The sequence below is a fragment of the Scylla paramamosain genome, chromosome 1 (assembly GCF_035594125.1).
Source record: "Scylla paramamosain isolate STU-SP2022 chromosome 1, ASM3559412v1, whole genome shotgun sequence".
Taxonomy (NCBI): Eukaryota; Metazoa; Arthropoda; class Malacostraca; order Decapoda; family Portunidae; genus Scylla; species Scylla paramamosain.
In genome coordinates this window covers 33,847,693-33,864,598 of record NC_087151.1, presented here as the reverse complement: position 1 = coordinate 33,864,598, position 16,906 = coordinate 33,847,693, and the positions used below count along the sequence as shown (strand labels likewise).

Below are 16,906 nucleotides of genomic sequence, written 5' to 3'. Positions count from 1 at the left end.
TTGCACAGCCTCCTGCTTTGTTCATCCATAAACAATGCCAACAGAAGGCTGTAGTTGTACTACATTAAATTTTGTTGACACTTTTCAAAGGGAATACCTTTCAGCGCATTTTTTCTAAACATTTCTATTTTACAATGTCCAACTTCCCTATAAGTCATAATATTAAATCAAAACAATTCATATCCAAGAACCTAATGCCAAGAACCTATTTCACTCCATTTATTTAAAGTTGACAAATTGTGAGCATGTGTTCTAGCAGCAGACAGTGACTGAGATACGACCCATGACTTCTGATGGCCATAAAACTGATGGTCATAACTTCTGTCAGCTATGATGATTAACGTAAGTTGACCACTGATCATTTGGTTTATTTACAATGGTATTTTGTGTAAAATTTTAAGGTCATTGTTTTTGTATCTGATGTATAGGACGACCCACTTTTTTGTCTTTCTTAGGATGATTCAAGCATCATCTTATAAACTGATATATGATATCTTGTACTAGCAATAATGAAAAGATATGAAAAAACAACATATGGACACTTGAGAAAGTAACATTAACTCCCATCTATGATCTAAGTCATAAAAAGCTACACTTAAAATTAGTCTGCCCAAATTAAAGAACATTAAGAAATCTAAACAAATCAACAAAGAAATACAATGAATATCAATGGACATTTACATACCTTGAGTAATGGATACTGATCCTTGGCCCAAACTGAAAACTACTGATGCTCGCAGCTTCAGATTAATTGCTGTGACAAAAGAAAAAGAATGTATGAGAACTGATATATAAGAAACAGAAAATTGCACACAGATTTCACTTCTCAGTTGAAAAGTGTCTACAGTTTCCTTCTGTTGAACTATGCAAAACATCATAGCATGTGTCAGGAAACAAACAGTTAATCAAGGTAACTCACATGAACACACTGCCATTGCATCCTCTGCACAGACACCATGCCTGAAAATATCAATGATCATCAGCAAGGGAAGTTTCCCCGTGATAAATAATTACAGCAACATCACAGTTCAGTGCCATGCATGATCAGCAAAGAACAAAAAGTTCATTTATGAGAGTTGCATTTTCCTCATGTGTATTTTCCTTAGCATGCATAAAGGACTGTGTATTTTGATCACTCACCTACAGGCTCATGGAGGTTGAAGGTGAACATCTGTCTTCTCAGCTATACAGGATAAACCAATCTTACAAGCAAATCACTGAAAAATGTGATAAAAAGATACATAATATGCAATGTTCAAGCCCACCTTATTCCTGAAAAATATTGCCTTAGGAAAACAAGATAAACTGTGTCCGTGCAAGCAACAAAATTGACATCTGTCTTCTCAGTTTGTTCACTGAATACTATAGGTCATGTGTGCATCCTCTCCAGGCATTTTCAGTTCCATTATCAACAGAAGCTCCTTGCAACACACACAGCAAGAGCATGTTATGTTCAGAGATGGATATGATTTGCTGCTTTCAAGCTCTGTTATTGATAATGCATTAGAAACACAAGTAAAGAAAGAACAAGGTCCCTTACTTACATGATGTTTGAAGTCTGGCACACTTCTTTTCTGCAAGTAAAGATAAAAATAGTTTAATTCATTAAATAATGAAAAGAGAAATAAGTTTTATTAACTGCATTGAAAAACTTCCTTTTCCTCAAGAACATTAGGTTGGGTAAAAAATTTTATTCATCATTTAGTTCAAATTGATCTTTAATAATCAACTTCATATTTAACAAGCATAAGTGAAAGCAGTGACATGTGGAGAGAGAGAGAGAGAGAGAGAGAGAGAGAGAGAGAGAGAGAGAGAGAGAGAGAGAGAGAGAGAGAGAGAGAGAGAGAGAGAGAGAGAGAGAGAGAGAGAGAGAGAGAGAGAGAGAGAGAGAGAGAGAGAGAGAGAGAAATGGTGAAACAGGAGAATTTGCTTCTGTTTCCAAGTACAGCCTGAGACAAGCAGAAACATTTTAGACTTGTAAACAAACGCCCTTTGGTGAAAGAAGAGTCATATCAAACATCCTATTTAATTCTTTTAAAAGAATTTTTATTGTACTAACTTTAAAAATACATATACTGTATTTCACGCTATATAAGACGCACAGGAGGCACACCTATAATTTGGCAGGGGATATTTAGAAATAAAAACAAAATAACATCACTTTTCCCTGAGCTTCACAGCCCACCCCTCAATCAGGCTTTGGTCCAAATTGCAGCTCAAACCAACACAGAAGAGCAGAAAATATCGTACCAATTTATCAGTGATCATATCTGTTGCTGAACAATTATGACTCATACTTCCTTATGTTGCTTTCTGCCTTTGTTTTCAAGATGTTCCACTATTGGCTGAAGAGTTGCAGTGCTCCTACACTGAGCAGCTGTCGACTCAAAATGGCAAAAACACTGCCTGTGCCTGTTAAGGTCTCTGAATCTTGATCTTGATGCTACAGGTTACAAGCACAGCTGTGTTTCATGGTAACTGCATGAAGTGTAATCTGCTAAAGCCATTTTCTTCATGCAAATTATGGCTGACTTCATCATAAAACTATTCATTACCTTAATAAATCTACCACAAATTTTATTCCCATAAGGCGAGGCCATCTAGTGATGTGCTTCAGCAATCGACTTTTACATTTTAGCATTATTTTGGTTCATAATCATTATCTACTAATTTTTAGCATTATTTTGATTTGTAATCATTATATATCATTTACATATAAACATAAAACTTAACCATCATGGTATGAGAAGCAGGGTAATTTTTTTTAAGTGCATCTTATATGGCAGAAAATACTGTATATAGGGAAAACTAAAATCAATAGATCTTAAATCCATCATTCCTAGACATTTCTAGTTTTCAACAGAAATTAATTGCATCAATACCTAGTTATGATCAAGATGATTTACAACTTTTAAGTTCTGTTACTCAACTTGCATCACAAACATTTATATAAATATTAAGGACTCTTACCCTCATCAAGACTGAAGTTTGGCAGATTCTTTTCTGCAAGGAAAAGAAAAAATGGTTTCTTTTCTGCAGTAATGTAATGAAGTTATGAGATAATTGGAAAGTGCTCAGTAACTTCCCTTTCCTCAAAAACACTAGGTTGGGGAAAGAAGTTTATTCATCATTTGGGTTGTCTGTTAAATATTGGATGTTATCTTGCTCATGTAGTAATTCTGTATTGTCACTTTTCATCATGATGAAACATTAAACACTGAAACTGTATTTTGTCCCCTTTGAAATAGCATGCCTAATAATTTGAGCCGTCACCTTGTCAATGCTTTGGTAAGTATATGAATATTGTGATTTATCTCAAATACAGTACCTCATACTAGCAACAACAATACTCGTAAGTAAAAAAAGAACTTATGAACATTGAGAAAGTTATGTTAACTTTCATCTATGCTTTAAGTCACAAAAAAAAGCTATAATAAAAATGACAATATGCATAAATTGAACTGCACTAAAGAATAAAAAAAAATAAATAAAAATAAATAAAAATATATATACTCGTATATATATATATATATATATATATATATATATATATATATATATATATATATATATATATATATATATATATCAATGCATATTTACATACCTTGAATAATGATTATTAATCCCAGGACCAAACTGAAGACTAGTTGTGTAAGGGTTTCAAATTTAATGCTGCAAAAAAAAAAAAAAAAAAAAAAAAAAAAAAAGACTGTGATTATCTTTATATAAGAAAGAGAAAAGTGCACTCAGATTTCAAATTTCAGTTGAAAAGTGTCTACAGTTTCCTTCTGTTGAACTATGCAAAACATCATAGCATGTGTCAGGAAACAAACAGTTAATCAGGTTAACTCACATGAACACACTGCCATTGCATCCTCTGCACAGACACCATGCCTGAAAATATCAATGATCATCAGCAAGGGAAGTTTTCTGTGATAAATAATTACAGTAACATCACAGTTCAGTGCCATGCATGATCAGCAAAGAACAAAAAGTTCATTTATGACAGCTGCGTTTTCCTCATGTGTATTTTCCTTAGCATGCATCAAGGACTGTGTATTTTCATCACTCACCTACAGGCTCAAGGAGTTTGAAGGTGCATATCTGTCTTCTCAGCTACACAGGATAAAACAATCTTGGAAATCACTGAAAAGTGTGATAAAAGACACATAATATGCAATGTTCAAGCCCACCTCATTCCTGAAAAATACTGCCTTAGAAAAACAAGGTAAACTGTGTCGGTGCTAGCAACAAAATTAACATCTCAGTCTTCTCAGTTTGTTCACTGAATACTATAGGTCATGTATGCATCCTCTCCACAGACATTTTCAGTTCTGTTATCAAAAGAAGTTCCTTGCAACACACAGCAAGATCATGTTATGTTCAGAGATGGATATGATTTGCTGCTTTCAAGCTCTGATATTGATAATGCATTAAAAACACAAGTAAAGAGAGAACAAGGTCCCTTACTTACGTGATGTTTGAAGTCTAGCACACTTCTTTTCTGCAAGTAAAGATAAAAATGGTTTAATTCATTAAATAATGGAGAGAGAAATAAGTTCACTTAACTGCATTCAAAAACTTCCTTTTCCTCGAAAACACTAGGTCAGGGAAAGAATTTTATTCATCATTTAGTTCAAATTGATCTTTAATAATCAGCTTGATATTTAACAAGCATAACTGAAGGCAGCGACATGTGGGGGGAGGGGGGGAGGGAGGGAGGGAGGGAGGGAGGGAGGGAGGGAGGGAGGGAGGGAGAGAGAGAGAGAGAGAGAGAGAGAGAGAGAGAGAGAGAGAGAGAGAGAGAGAGAGAGAGAGAGAGAGAGAGAGAGAGAGAGAGAGAGAGAGAGAGAGAGAGAGAGAGAGAGAGAATGGTGAAACAGAATTTGCTTCTGTTTCCAAGTACAGCCTTAAACAAGCGGAAGAAACATTTGTTTAGATTTGTAAACAAACACCCTTTGGTGAAAGAAGAGTCATATCAAACATCCCATTTCATTCTTTTAAAAGAATTTTTATTGTACCAACTTTAAAAAATACATACACCGTATTTCACGCTACATAAGACGCACTGGAGGCACACCTATAATTTAGCAGGGGATATTTAGAAATAAAAACTAAATAACACCACTTTTCCCTGAGCTTCACAGCACACCCCTCAATCAGGCTTTGGTCCAAATTGCAGCTCAAACCAACACAGAAGAGCAGAAAATATCATACCAATTTATCAGTGATCATAACTGTTGCTGAACAATTATGACAGATACTACCTTATGTTGCTTTCTGCCTTTCTGTTTTCAAGATGTTCCACTATTGGCTGAAGAGTTGCAGTGCTCCTACACTGAGCAGCTGTCGACTCAAAATGGCAAAAACACTGCCTGTGCCTGTTAAGGTCTCTGATCTTGATCTTGATGCTACAGGTTACAAGCACAGCTCTGTTTTATGGTAACTACATGAAGTGTTATTAGCTAAAGTCACTTTCTTCATAGATTTAAATTATGGCTATAACTTCACCAAAAAACTATTCATTACCTTAATAAATTTACCACAAATTTTATTCACATAAGGTGAGGCCATCTAGTGATGTGCTTCAGAGTTACAGCAATCAACTTTTATATTTTAGCACTATTTTGGTTCGTAATCATTATCTGCTAATTTTTACCACTATTTTGATTTGTAATCATTATATATATTTACATATAAAGATATAATTCATTATAGGGTCAAAAAGTGATCCTTAGGTGTTAATCTAGTACTGGTAACCATAATCCATAGGCCTACCCAAACTTAACCATCGTGGTATGAGAAACAGGGTGATTATTGCTTTTTTTTTTTTAAGTGCATCTTATATGGCAGAAAATACGGTATATGGAGAAAACTAAAATCAATAATTCCTAAATGTATCATTCCTACAGACACTTCTAGTTTCCAACAGAAATTAATTGCATCAATACCTAGTTATGATCAAGATGATTTACAACTTCTAAGTTCTGTTACTCAACTTGCATCACAAACATTTATATACAAATATTAAGGACTCTTACCCTCATGATGACTGAAGTTTGGCAATTCTTTTCTGCAAGAAAAAGGAAAAATGGTTTCTTTTCTGCAGTAATGTAATGGAGTTATGAGATAATTGGAAAGTGCTCAGTAACTTCGCTTTCCTCAAAAACACTAGGTCGGGGAAAGAAGTTTATTCATCATTTGGGTTGTCTGTTAAATACTGGATGTTATCTTGCTCATATAGTAATTCTGTATTGTCACTTTTCATCATGATGAAACATTAAACACTAAAACTGTATTTTATCCACTGTGATATAGCATGTCTAATAATTTGTGGCCATCACCTTGTCAATGCTTTGGTATGTATATGAATAATGTGATTTATCTCAAATACAGTACCTCTTACTAGCAACAACGATAGATAAGAAAAGAACTTATGAACATTGAGAAAGTTATGTTAACTTTCATCTATGCTTTAAGTCACAAAAAAAGCTATAATAAAAATGACAATATGCATAAATTAAACTGCACTAAAGAATCAAAATAAGCAAGGAGAAGGATATATATACGAGTATATATATATATATATATATATATATATATATATATATATATATATATATATATATATATATATATATATGTAATATATATATATATATACGAGTATATATATATATATATATATATATATATATATATATATATATATATATATATATATATATATATATATATATATATATATGTAATATATATATATATATATATATATATATATATATATATATATATATATATATATATATATATATATATATATATATATATATATATCAATGCATATTTACATACCTTGAATAATGATTTTTAATCCCAGGACCAAACTGAAGACTAGTTGTGTTAGGGTTTCAAATTTAATGCTGCAAAAAAAAGAAAAAGACTATGATTATCTTTATATAAGAAACAGAAAAGTGCAATCAGATTTCACATTTCAGTTGAAAAGTGTCTACAGTTTCCTTCTGTTGAACTATGCAAAACATCATAGCATGTGTCAGGAAACAAACAGTTAATCAGGTTAACTCACATGAACACATTGCCATTACATCCTCTGCACAGACACCATGCCTGAAAATATCAATGATCATCAGCAAGGGAAGTTTCCTGTGATAAATAATTACAGTAACATCACACAGTTCAGTGCCATGCATGATCAGCAAAGAACAAAAAGTTCATTTAGGACAGCTGCGTTTTCCTCATGTGTATTTTCCTTAGCATGCATCAAGAACTGTGTATTTTCATCACTCACCTACAGGCTCATGGAGGTTGAAGGTGCATATCTGTCTTCTCAGCTACACAGGATAAAACAATCTTGCAAATCACTGAAAAGTGTGATAAAAGACACATAATATGCAATGTTCAAGCCCACCTCATTCCTGAAAAATACTGCCTTAGGAAAACAAGGTAAACTGTGTCGGTGCTAGCAACAAAATTAACATCTCAGTCTTCTCAGTTTGTTCACTGAATACTATAGGTCATGTATGCATCCTCTCCACAGACATTTTCAGTTCTGTTATCAAAAGAAGTTCCTTGCAACACACAGCAAGATCATGTTATGTTCAGAGATGGATATGATTTGCTGCTTTCAAGCTCTGATATTGATAATGCATTAAAAACACAAGTAAAGAGAGAACAAGGTCCCTTACTTACGTGATGTTTGAAGTCTAGCACACTTCTTTTCTGCAAGTAAAGATAAAAATGGTTTAATTCATTAAATAATGGAGAGAGAAATAAGTTTACTTAACTGCATTCAAAAACTTCCTTTTCCTCAAAAACACTAGGCCAGGGAAAGAATTTTATTCATCATTTAGTTCAAATTGATCTTTAATAATCAGCTTGATATTTAACAAGCATAACTGAAAGCAGCGACATGTGGAGAGAGAGAGAGAGAGAGAGAGAGAGAGAGAGAGAGAGAGAGAGAGAGAGAGAGAGAGAGAGAGAGAGAGAGAGAGAGAATGGTGAAACAGAATTTGCTTCCGTTTCCAAGTACAGCCTTAAACAAGCAGAAGAAACATTTGTTTAGATTTGTAAACAAACGCCCTTTGGTGAAAGAAGAGTCATATCAAACATCCCATTTCATGTTTTTAAAAGAATTTTTATTGTACCAACTTTAAAAAATACATACACCGTATTTCACGCTACATAAGACGCACTGGAGGCACACCTATAATTTAGCAGGGGATATTTAGAAATAAAAACTAAATAACACCACTTTTCCCTGAGCTTCACAGCACACCCCTCAATCAGGCTTTGGTCCAAATTGCAGCTCAAACCAACACAGAAGAGCAGAAAATATCATACCAATTTATCAGTGATCATAACTGTTGCTGAACAATTATGACAGATACTACCTTATGTTGCTTTCTGCCTTTCTGTTTTCAAGATGTTCCACTATTGGCTGAAGAGTTGCAGTGCTCCTACACTGAGCAGCTGTCGACTCAAAATGGCAAAAACACTGCCTGTGCCTGTTAAGGTCTCTGATCTTGATCTTGATGCTACAGGTTACAAGCACAGCTGTGTTTTATGGTAACTACATGAAGTGTTATTAGCTAAAGTCACTTTCTTCATAGATTTAAATTATGGCTATAACTTCACCAGAAAACTATTCATTACCTTAATAAATTTACCACAAATTTTATTCACATAAGGTGACGCCATCTAGTGATGTGCTTCAGAGTTACAGCAATCAACTTTTATATTTTAGCACTATTTTGATTTGTAATCATTATATATATTTACATATAAAGATATAATTCATTATAGGGTCAAAAAGTGATCCTTAGGTGTTACTCTAGTACTGGTAACCATAATCCATAGGCCTACCCAAACTTAACCATCGTGGTATGAGAAACAGGGTGATTATTGCTTTTTTTTTTTTAAGTGCATCTTATATGGCAGAAAATACGGTATATGGAGAAAACTAAAATCAATAATTCCTAAATGTATCATTCCTACAGACACTTCTAGTTTCCAACAGAAATTAATTGCATCAATACCTAGTTATGATCAAGATGATTTACAACTAAGTTCTGTTTCTCAACTTGCATCACAAACATTTATATACAAATATTAAGGGCTCTTACCCTCATGATGACTGAAGTTTGGCAGATTCTTTTCTGCAAGAAAAAGGAAAAATGGTTTCTTTTCTGCAGTAATGTAATGGAGTTATGAGATAATTGGAAAGTGCTCAGTAACTTCGCTTTCCTCAAAAACACTAGGTCGGGGAAAGAAGTTTATTCATCATTTGGGTTGTCTGTTAAATACTGGATGTTATCTTGCTCATGTAGTAATTCTGTATTGTCACTTTTCATTATGATGAAACATTAAACACTAAAACTGTATTTTATCCACTGTGATATAGCATGTCTAATAATTTGTGGCCATCACCTTGTCAATGCTTTGGTATGTATATGAATATTGTGATTTATCTCAAATACAGTACCTCTTACTAGCAACAATTATAGATAAGAAAAGAACTTATGAACATTGAGAAAGTTATGTTAACTTTCATCTATGCTTTAAGTCACAAAAAAAGCTATAATAAAAATGACAATATGCATAAATTAAACTGCACTAAAGAATCAAAATAAGAAAGGAGAAGGATATATATATATATATATATATATATATATATATATATATATATATGTAATATATATATATATACGAGTATATATATATATATATATATATATATATATATATATATATATATATATATATATATATATATATATATATATATCAATGCATATTTACATACCTTGAATAATGATTTTTAATCCCAGGACCAAACTGAAGACTAGTTGTGTTAGGGTTTCAAATTTAATGCTGCAAAAAAAAGAAAAAGACTATGATTATCTTTATATAAGAAACAGAAAAGTGCAATCAGATTTCACATTTCAGTTGAAAAGTGTCTACAGTTTCCTTCTGTTGAACTATGCAAAACATCATAGCATGTGTCAGGAAACAAACAGTTAATCAGGTTAACTCACATGAACACATTGCCATTACATCCTCTGCACAGACACCATGCCTGAAAATATCAATGATCATCAGCAAGGGAAGTTTTCTGTGATAAATAATTACAGTAACATCACACAGTTCAGTGCCATGCATGATCAGCAAAGAACAAAAAGTTCATTTATGACAGCTGCGTTTTCCTCATGTGTATTTTCCTTAGCATGCATCAAGGACTGTGTATTTTCATCACTCACCTACAGGCTCATGGAGGTTGAAGGTGCATATCTGTCTTCTCAGCTACACAGGATAAAACAATCTTGCAAATCACTGAAAAGTGTGGTAAAAGACACATAATATGCAATGTTCAAGCCCACCTTATTCCTGAAAAATATTGCCTTAGGAAAACAAGATAAACTGTGTCCATGCAAGCAACAAAACTAACATCTCAGTCTTCTCAGTTTGTTCACTGAATACTATAGGTCATGTATGCATCCTCTCCACAGACATTTTCAGATCCGTTATCAACAGAAGTTTCTTGCAACACACAGCAAGATCATGTTATGTTCAGAGATGGATATGATTTGCTGCTTTCAAGCTCTGATATTGATAATGCATTAGAAACACAAGTAAAGAGAGAACAAGGTCCCTTACTTACATGATGTTTGAAGTCTGGCACACTTCATTTCTGCAAGTAAAGATAAAAATGGTTTAATTCATTAAATAATTGAGAGAAATAAGTTTATTTAACTGCATTCAAAAACTTCCTTTTCCTCAAAAACACTAGGTCAGGGAAAGAATTTTATTCATCATTTAGTTCAAATTGATCTTTAATAATCAGCTTGATATTTAACAAGCATAACTGAAAGCAGCGACATGTGGAGAGAGAGAGAGAGAGAGAGAGAGAGAGAGAGAGAGAGAGAGAGAGAGAGAGAGAGAGAGAGAGAGAGAGAGAGAGAGAGAGAGAGAGAGAGAGAGAGAGAGAGAGAGAGAGAGAGAGAGAGAGAGAATGGTGAAACAGAATTTGCTTCTTTTTCGAAGTACAGCCTTAAACAAGCGGAAGAAAAATTTGTTTAGATTTGTAAACAAACGCCCTTTGGTGAAAGAAGAGTCATATCAAACATCCCATTTCATTCTTTTAAAAGAATTTTTATTGTACTAACTTTAAAAATACATATACTGTATTTCACGCTATATAAGACGCACTGGAGGCACACCTATAATTTAGCAGGGGATATTTAGAAATAAAAACAAAATAACACCACTTTTCCCTGAGCTTCACAGCCCACCCCTCAATCAGGCTTTGGTCCAAATTGCAGCTCAAACCAACACAGAAGAGCAGAAAATATCATACCAATTTATCAGTGATCATAACTGTTGCTGAACAATTATGACAGATACTACCTTATGTTGCTTTCTGCCTTTCTGTTTTCAAGATGTTCCACTATTGGCTGAAGAGTTGCAGTGCTCCTACACTGAGCAGCTGTCGACTCAAAATGGCACAAACACTGCCTGTGCCTGTTAAGGTCTCTGATCTTGATCTTGATGCTACAGGTTACAAGCACAGCTGTGTTTTATGGTAACTACATGAAGTGTTATTAGCTAAAGTCACTTTCTTCATAGATTTAAATTATGGCTATAACTTCACCAGAAAACTATTCATTACCTTAATAAATTTACCACAAATTTTATTCACATAAGGTGACGCCATCTAGTGATGTGCTTCAGAGTTACAGCAATCAACTTTTATATTTTAGCACTATTTTGGTTCGTAATCATTATCTACTAATTTTTACCACTATTTTGATTTGTAATCATTATATATATTTACATATAAAGATATAATTCATTATAGGGTCAAAAAGTGATGTTCAGGTGTTACTCTAGTACTGGTAACCATAATCCATAGGCCTACCCAAACTTAACCATCGTGGTATGAAGAAGAGAGTGATTTTTGCTTTTTTTTTTTTTTAAGTGCATCTTATATGGCAGAAAATACGGTATATGGAGAAAATAAAATCAATAATTCCTAAATGCATCATTCCTACAGACACTTCTAGTTTCCAACAGAAATTAATTGCATCAATACCTAGTTATGATCAAGATGATTTACAACTTCTAAGTTCTGTTACTCAACTTGCATCACAAACATTTATATACAAATATTAAGGACTCTTACCCTCATGATGACTGAAGTTTGGCAGATTCTTTTCTGCAAGAAAAAGAAAAAAATGGTTTCTTTTCTGCAGTAATGTAATGGAGTTATGAGATAATTGGAAAGTGCTCAGTAACTTCGCTTTCCTCAAAAACACTAGGTCGGGGAAAGAAGTTTATTCATCATTTGGGTTGTCTGTTAAATACTGGATGTTATCTTGCTCATGTAGTAATTCTGTATTGTGTCACTTTTCATCATGATGAAACATTAAACACTAAAACTGTATTTTATCCACTGTGATATAGCATGTCTAATAATTTGTGGCCATCACCTTGTCAATGCTTTGGTATGTATATGAATATTGTGATTTATCTCAAATACAGTACCTCATACTAGCAACAATGATAGATAAGAAAAGAACTTATGAACATTGAGAAAATTATGTTAACTTTCATCTATGCTTTAAGTCACAAAAAAAGCTATAATAAAAATGACAATATGCATAAATTAAACTGCACTAAAGAATCAAAATAAGCAAGGAGGAAAAAAATAAATAAAAAATAATATATATATATATATATATATATATATATATATATATATATATATATATATATATATATATATATATATATGCATATTTACATACCTTGAATAATGATTTTTAATCCCTGGACCAAACTGAAGACTAGTTGTGTTAGGGTTTCAAATTTAATGCTGCAAAAAAATAAAGACTGTATTAGCATCTTTATATAAGAAACAGAAAAGTGCACTCAGATTTCACATTTCAGTTGAAAAGTGTCTACAGTTTCCTTCTGTTGAACTATGCAAAACATCATAGCATGTGTCAGGAAACAAACAGTTGATCAGGTTAACTCACATGAACACATTGCCATTACATCCTCTGCACAGACACCATGCCTGAAAATATCAATGATCATCAGCAAGGGAAGTTTCCTGTGATAAATAATTACAGTAACATCACAGTTCAGTGCCATGCATGATCAGCAAAGAACAAAAAGTTCATTTAGGACAGCTGCGTTTTCCTCATGTGTATTTTCCTTAGCATGCATCAAGGACTGTGTATTTTCATCACTCACCTACAGGCTCATGGAGGTTGAAGGTGCATATCTGTCTTCTCAGCTACACAGGATAAAACAATCTTGCAAATCACTGAAAAGTGTGATAAAAGACACATAATATGCAATGTTCAAGCCCACCTTAATCCTGAAAAATATTGCCTTAGGAAAACAAGATAAACTGTGTCCATGCAAGCAACAAAATTAACATCTCAGTCTTCTCAGTTCACTGAATACTATAGGTCATGTATCCATCCTCTCCACAGACATTTTCAGTTCTGTTATGAATAGAAGTTCCTTGCAACACACAGCAAGATCATGTTATGTTCAGAGATGGATATGATTTACTGCTTTCAAGCTCTGTTATTGATAATGCGTTAGAAACACAAGTAAAGAGAGAACAAGGTCCCTTACTTACATGATGTTTGAAGTCTGGCACACTTCTTTTCTACAAGTAAAGATAAAAATTGTTTAATTCATTAAATAATGAAAACAGAATTAAGTTTAATTAACTGCATTCAGAAACTTCCTTTTCCTCAAAAATACTAGGTCGGGGAAAGAAGTTTATTCATCATTTAGTTTGTTGCAACCTTTAATAATTAACTTTTCTTATCCAATATGGATGATTAAACAATCTATTTTTTTTAAATAACACATGAAATTTGGAAATTAGATGAAATAGCAGGAAATAAGCAAACATAGCCTTCACAAAATATTCTGAATTTTGCCATTTAAGTATCACTTTTCTTCATCTATCCTTTTTGATGCCTGCATCAAAAAGGATCCTGCATGTTAAATGTGAATGTGTGCGTTATTAGCCATTCTTTATTTTACATTTACTACCATGACAGAAAAATTTTTCATTAAGTTTGCAAGATTACTTTGTAGGCTTCGGCATTGCGAATTAATAATTTCTGGCTGCCATCTTGTTAGTCAGATTCCATCAATGTTCTCTCTGTAGTACAGTTCCAGACATGGTCCCTACTACTTTACCACCTGACTGAAAGGGAATGTACTAACTTGCAATATTAACCTTGTCACTTCAATATCATTTCTAATATTCACAAGTAATCACAAGAAGGTAGTAAGGAAATATTAACCTTGTCACTTCAATATCAATTCTAATATTCACAAGTAATCACAAGAAGGTAGTAAGGGCAGTACCATGTCCACTTTACAGTCAATGTAAAGAAGGGAAGCAACATATTCATTGGGGACATCTCTCTACCATATATATCATCAGATAAATTAACATTATTTCAGACATCATGGTAAAGAAAGTGTAGGGTTACGTTAGATAAAACTGAAGGGAAGAAGGCATTATCTAACATTTCAAAGAGGGAACCACCAATGAAAGAAACAGTAGAACAATGATGAGGAAACCCATATAAACAATGCAGTGAATATAGAGAAATCTGTGTTTTGCTTCTGTCTCTGAGTAATGCACTGAACAAAAAAAACTGGATAAACTTAAACATTATGGCAACTGAAAAACCCATGGAAAAAATTAATTGGTTCCAAAGGACGAGAAAATATAAAAAATTCCACAATTTTTGAAGAGATATATCAAAATGAACACATTTGTACTACAACGTTTGAGATAACACAACAGATATATACAGTACCCTCCTGAGTTTCACACCTAATCCTAAATTCTTACCATCCTGAGTTTTGCACATTATCACCCCCAAGTTTCACACTGCTTTGACAAGTATTAGTCACATTAACCTACTGTCAGCATCACACATACATACATACAATAAATACCACCTAAATCAGAGCTCTTTCTCTCTCTTTGTGTGTGTGTGTGTGTGTGAAAATAAGAACAATTCACAGATTTCTAAATAGAACAAGACTGACTGAGAATAAAAATAGAATTACATATACAAGAGTGAGAGAGAGTGAGAAAGAAGTGAAAATTACATAAAATGAAGGAGAGTGCAGTATCACTCCCTTGTCTCTTATCTTTGACACATAAGGAGAGGTGACAGGGAGGTTTAAGACAAGAGGAAAGAAGGGAAAGGAAAGGAGGGACAGCTGGCAGATAGGTGAACAACAGCTTGCACAGCTGGTGAGTTAGTCTTGCAAGTTTTAGTTTGTTATTCTGATTAAATTTCTACTAAAATTCCAGTGCCAGTACGAATGGCAAGCTCATCTTGCCAGTTTTGGTTTGTTATTCTAATTAAATACCTATTAAAATTCAAGTGCTCGCACGAGTAGTGAGTTTGTTATACCAATTTTGGGTTGTTATTCCAATTAAATATTTATTAAAATTTCAGTACATTATTGCAGTTGTGTTATTATGACCATGCATTGTCGCATACCTTACTGTGTGCGTGCGTGCGTGCGTGCGTGTGTGTGTGTGTGTGTATATATATATATATATATATATATATATATATATATATATATATATATATATATATATATATATATATTAGATAGATAGATAGATAGATAGATCTATAATATATATATATATATATATATATATATATATATATATATATATATATATATATATATATATGAATTCTCTTCACTTCCAGATATCAAAAAAAAATTCCTTGCAACAAAGAGCAAGATCAAATTATATTCAGAGATTGGGATGATTTATGACTTAAAAGTTCTGTTAACACAGATATTATGGACCCTTACCTTCATGATTATTGAAGCTTGGCACACTTCTCATCTGCAAGGAGAAACAAAAATGAGCCAATTTCCTAAAATAATGTAATGCATATATATGAGTTAAATGGACAGTGCTTAGAAACTTCCTTTTCCTCAAAAACACTAGGTTGGGGAAAGAGATTTATTCATCATTTGGGTTGTTTTGACTTTTTAATTTCATTCTCAGATAATATATATATATAAAAAAAAAAAGTTCAAAACATAACCACATGCTTGGAAATGAAAAATATTTCTAAAAATGTGCAAATGTTGAACTATGCAAAATATCATAGCATGTGTCAGGAAACAAACAGTTAATCAGGGTAACTCACATGAACACACTGCCATTGCATCCTCTGCACAAACACTATGCCTGAAAATATCAATGATCAGCAAGGGCAGTTTCCTTTGATAAATAATTACAGCAACATCATGGTTCAGTGCCATGCATGATCAGCAAAGAAAAAAAGGCTCATTTATGACAGTTGCATTTTCCTCATGTGTATTTTCCTTAGCATGCATCAAGGACTGTATTTTGATCACTCACCTACAAGCTCATGGAGGTTGAAGGTGCATATCTGTCTTCTCAGCTACACAGGATAAAACAATCTTGCAAGTCACTGAAAAGTGTGATAGACACATAATATGCAATGTTCAAGCCCACCTTATTCCTGAAAAATATTGCCTTAGGAAAACAAGATAAACTGTGTCCGTGCAGACAACAAAATTAACATGTCTTCTCAATTTGTTCACTGAATACTATAGGTCATGTATGCATCCTCTCCACAGACATTTTCAGTTCCATTATCAACAGAAGTTCCTTGCAACACACAGCAAGATCATGTTATGTTCAGAGATGGATATGATTTGCTGCTTTCAAGCTGTTATTGATAAAGCATTAGAAATGCAAGTAAAGAGAGAACAAGGTCCCTTACTTACATGATGTTCGAAGTCTGGCACACTTCTTTTCTGCAAGTAA

General features: G+C 33.1%; 1 long non-coding RNA gene across 13 annotated transcripts in view; it reads right to left on the bottom strand.

The window, feature by feature from the left end:
* The window catches only part of LOC135104412 (uncharacterized), a 31,776-nt gene that overhangs the window by 11,443 nt on the left and 3,427 nt on the right, over positions 1-16,906 (bottom strand). For 4 of the 13 annotated variants that reach the window (XR_010270441.1, XR_010270429.1, XR_010270431.1 and 1 more), the window contains 28 exons: positions 16,867-16,896; positions 16,475-16,547; positions 16,260-16,300; positions 15,916-15,949; positions 13,676-13,705; positions 13,279-13,351; positions 13,059-13,099; positions 12,828-12,895; positions 12,203-12,235; positions 10,682-10,711; positions 10,281-10,353; positions 10,059-10,099; positions 9,827-9,894; positions 9,147-9,179; positions 7,714-7,743; positions 7,313-7,385; positions 7,091-7,131; positions 6,859-6,926; positions 6,045-6,076; positions 4,478-4,507; positions 4,077-4,149; positions 3,857-3,897; positions 3,608-3,675; positions 2,971-3,003; positions 1,545-1,574; positions 1,141-1,217; positions 920-960; positions 686-754 (listed from right to left, as the gene is read on the bottom strand). This is a non-coding gene — a long non-coding RNA (uncharacterized LOC135104412). Of the gene's footprint in view, positions 1-685; positions 755-919; positions 961-1,140; positions 1,218-1,544; positions 1,575-2,970; positions 3,004-3,607; positions 3,676-3,856; positions 3,898-4,076; positions 4,150-4,477; positions 4,508-6,044; positions 6,077-6,858; positions 6,927-7,090; positions 7,132-7,312; positions 7,386-7,713; positions 7,744-9,146; positions 9,180-9,826; positions 9,895-10,058; positions 10,100-10,280; positions 10,354-10,681; positions 10,712-12,202; positions 12,236-12,827; positions 12,896-13,058; positions 13,100-13,278; positions 13,352-13,675; positions 13,706-15,915; positions 15,950-16,259; positions 16,301-16,474; positions 16,599-16,866; positions 16,897-16,906 lie in introns of all 13 variants that reach the window. The other 9 variants (XR_010270435.1, XR_010270433.1, XR_010270442.1 and 6 more) reach the window with 8 other exon arrangements.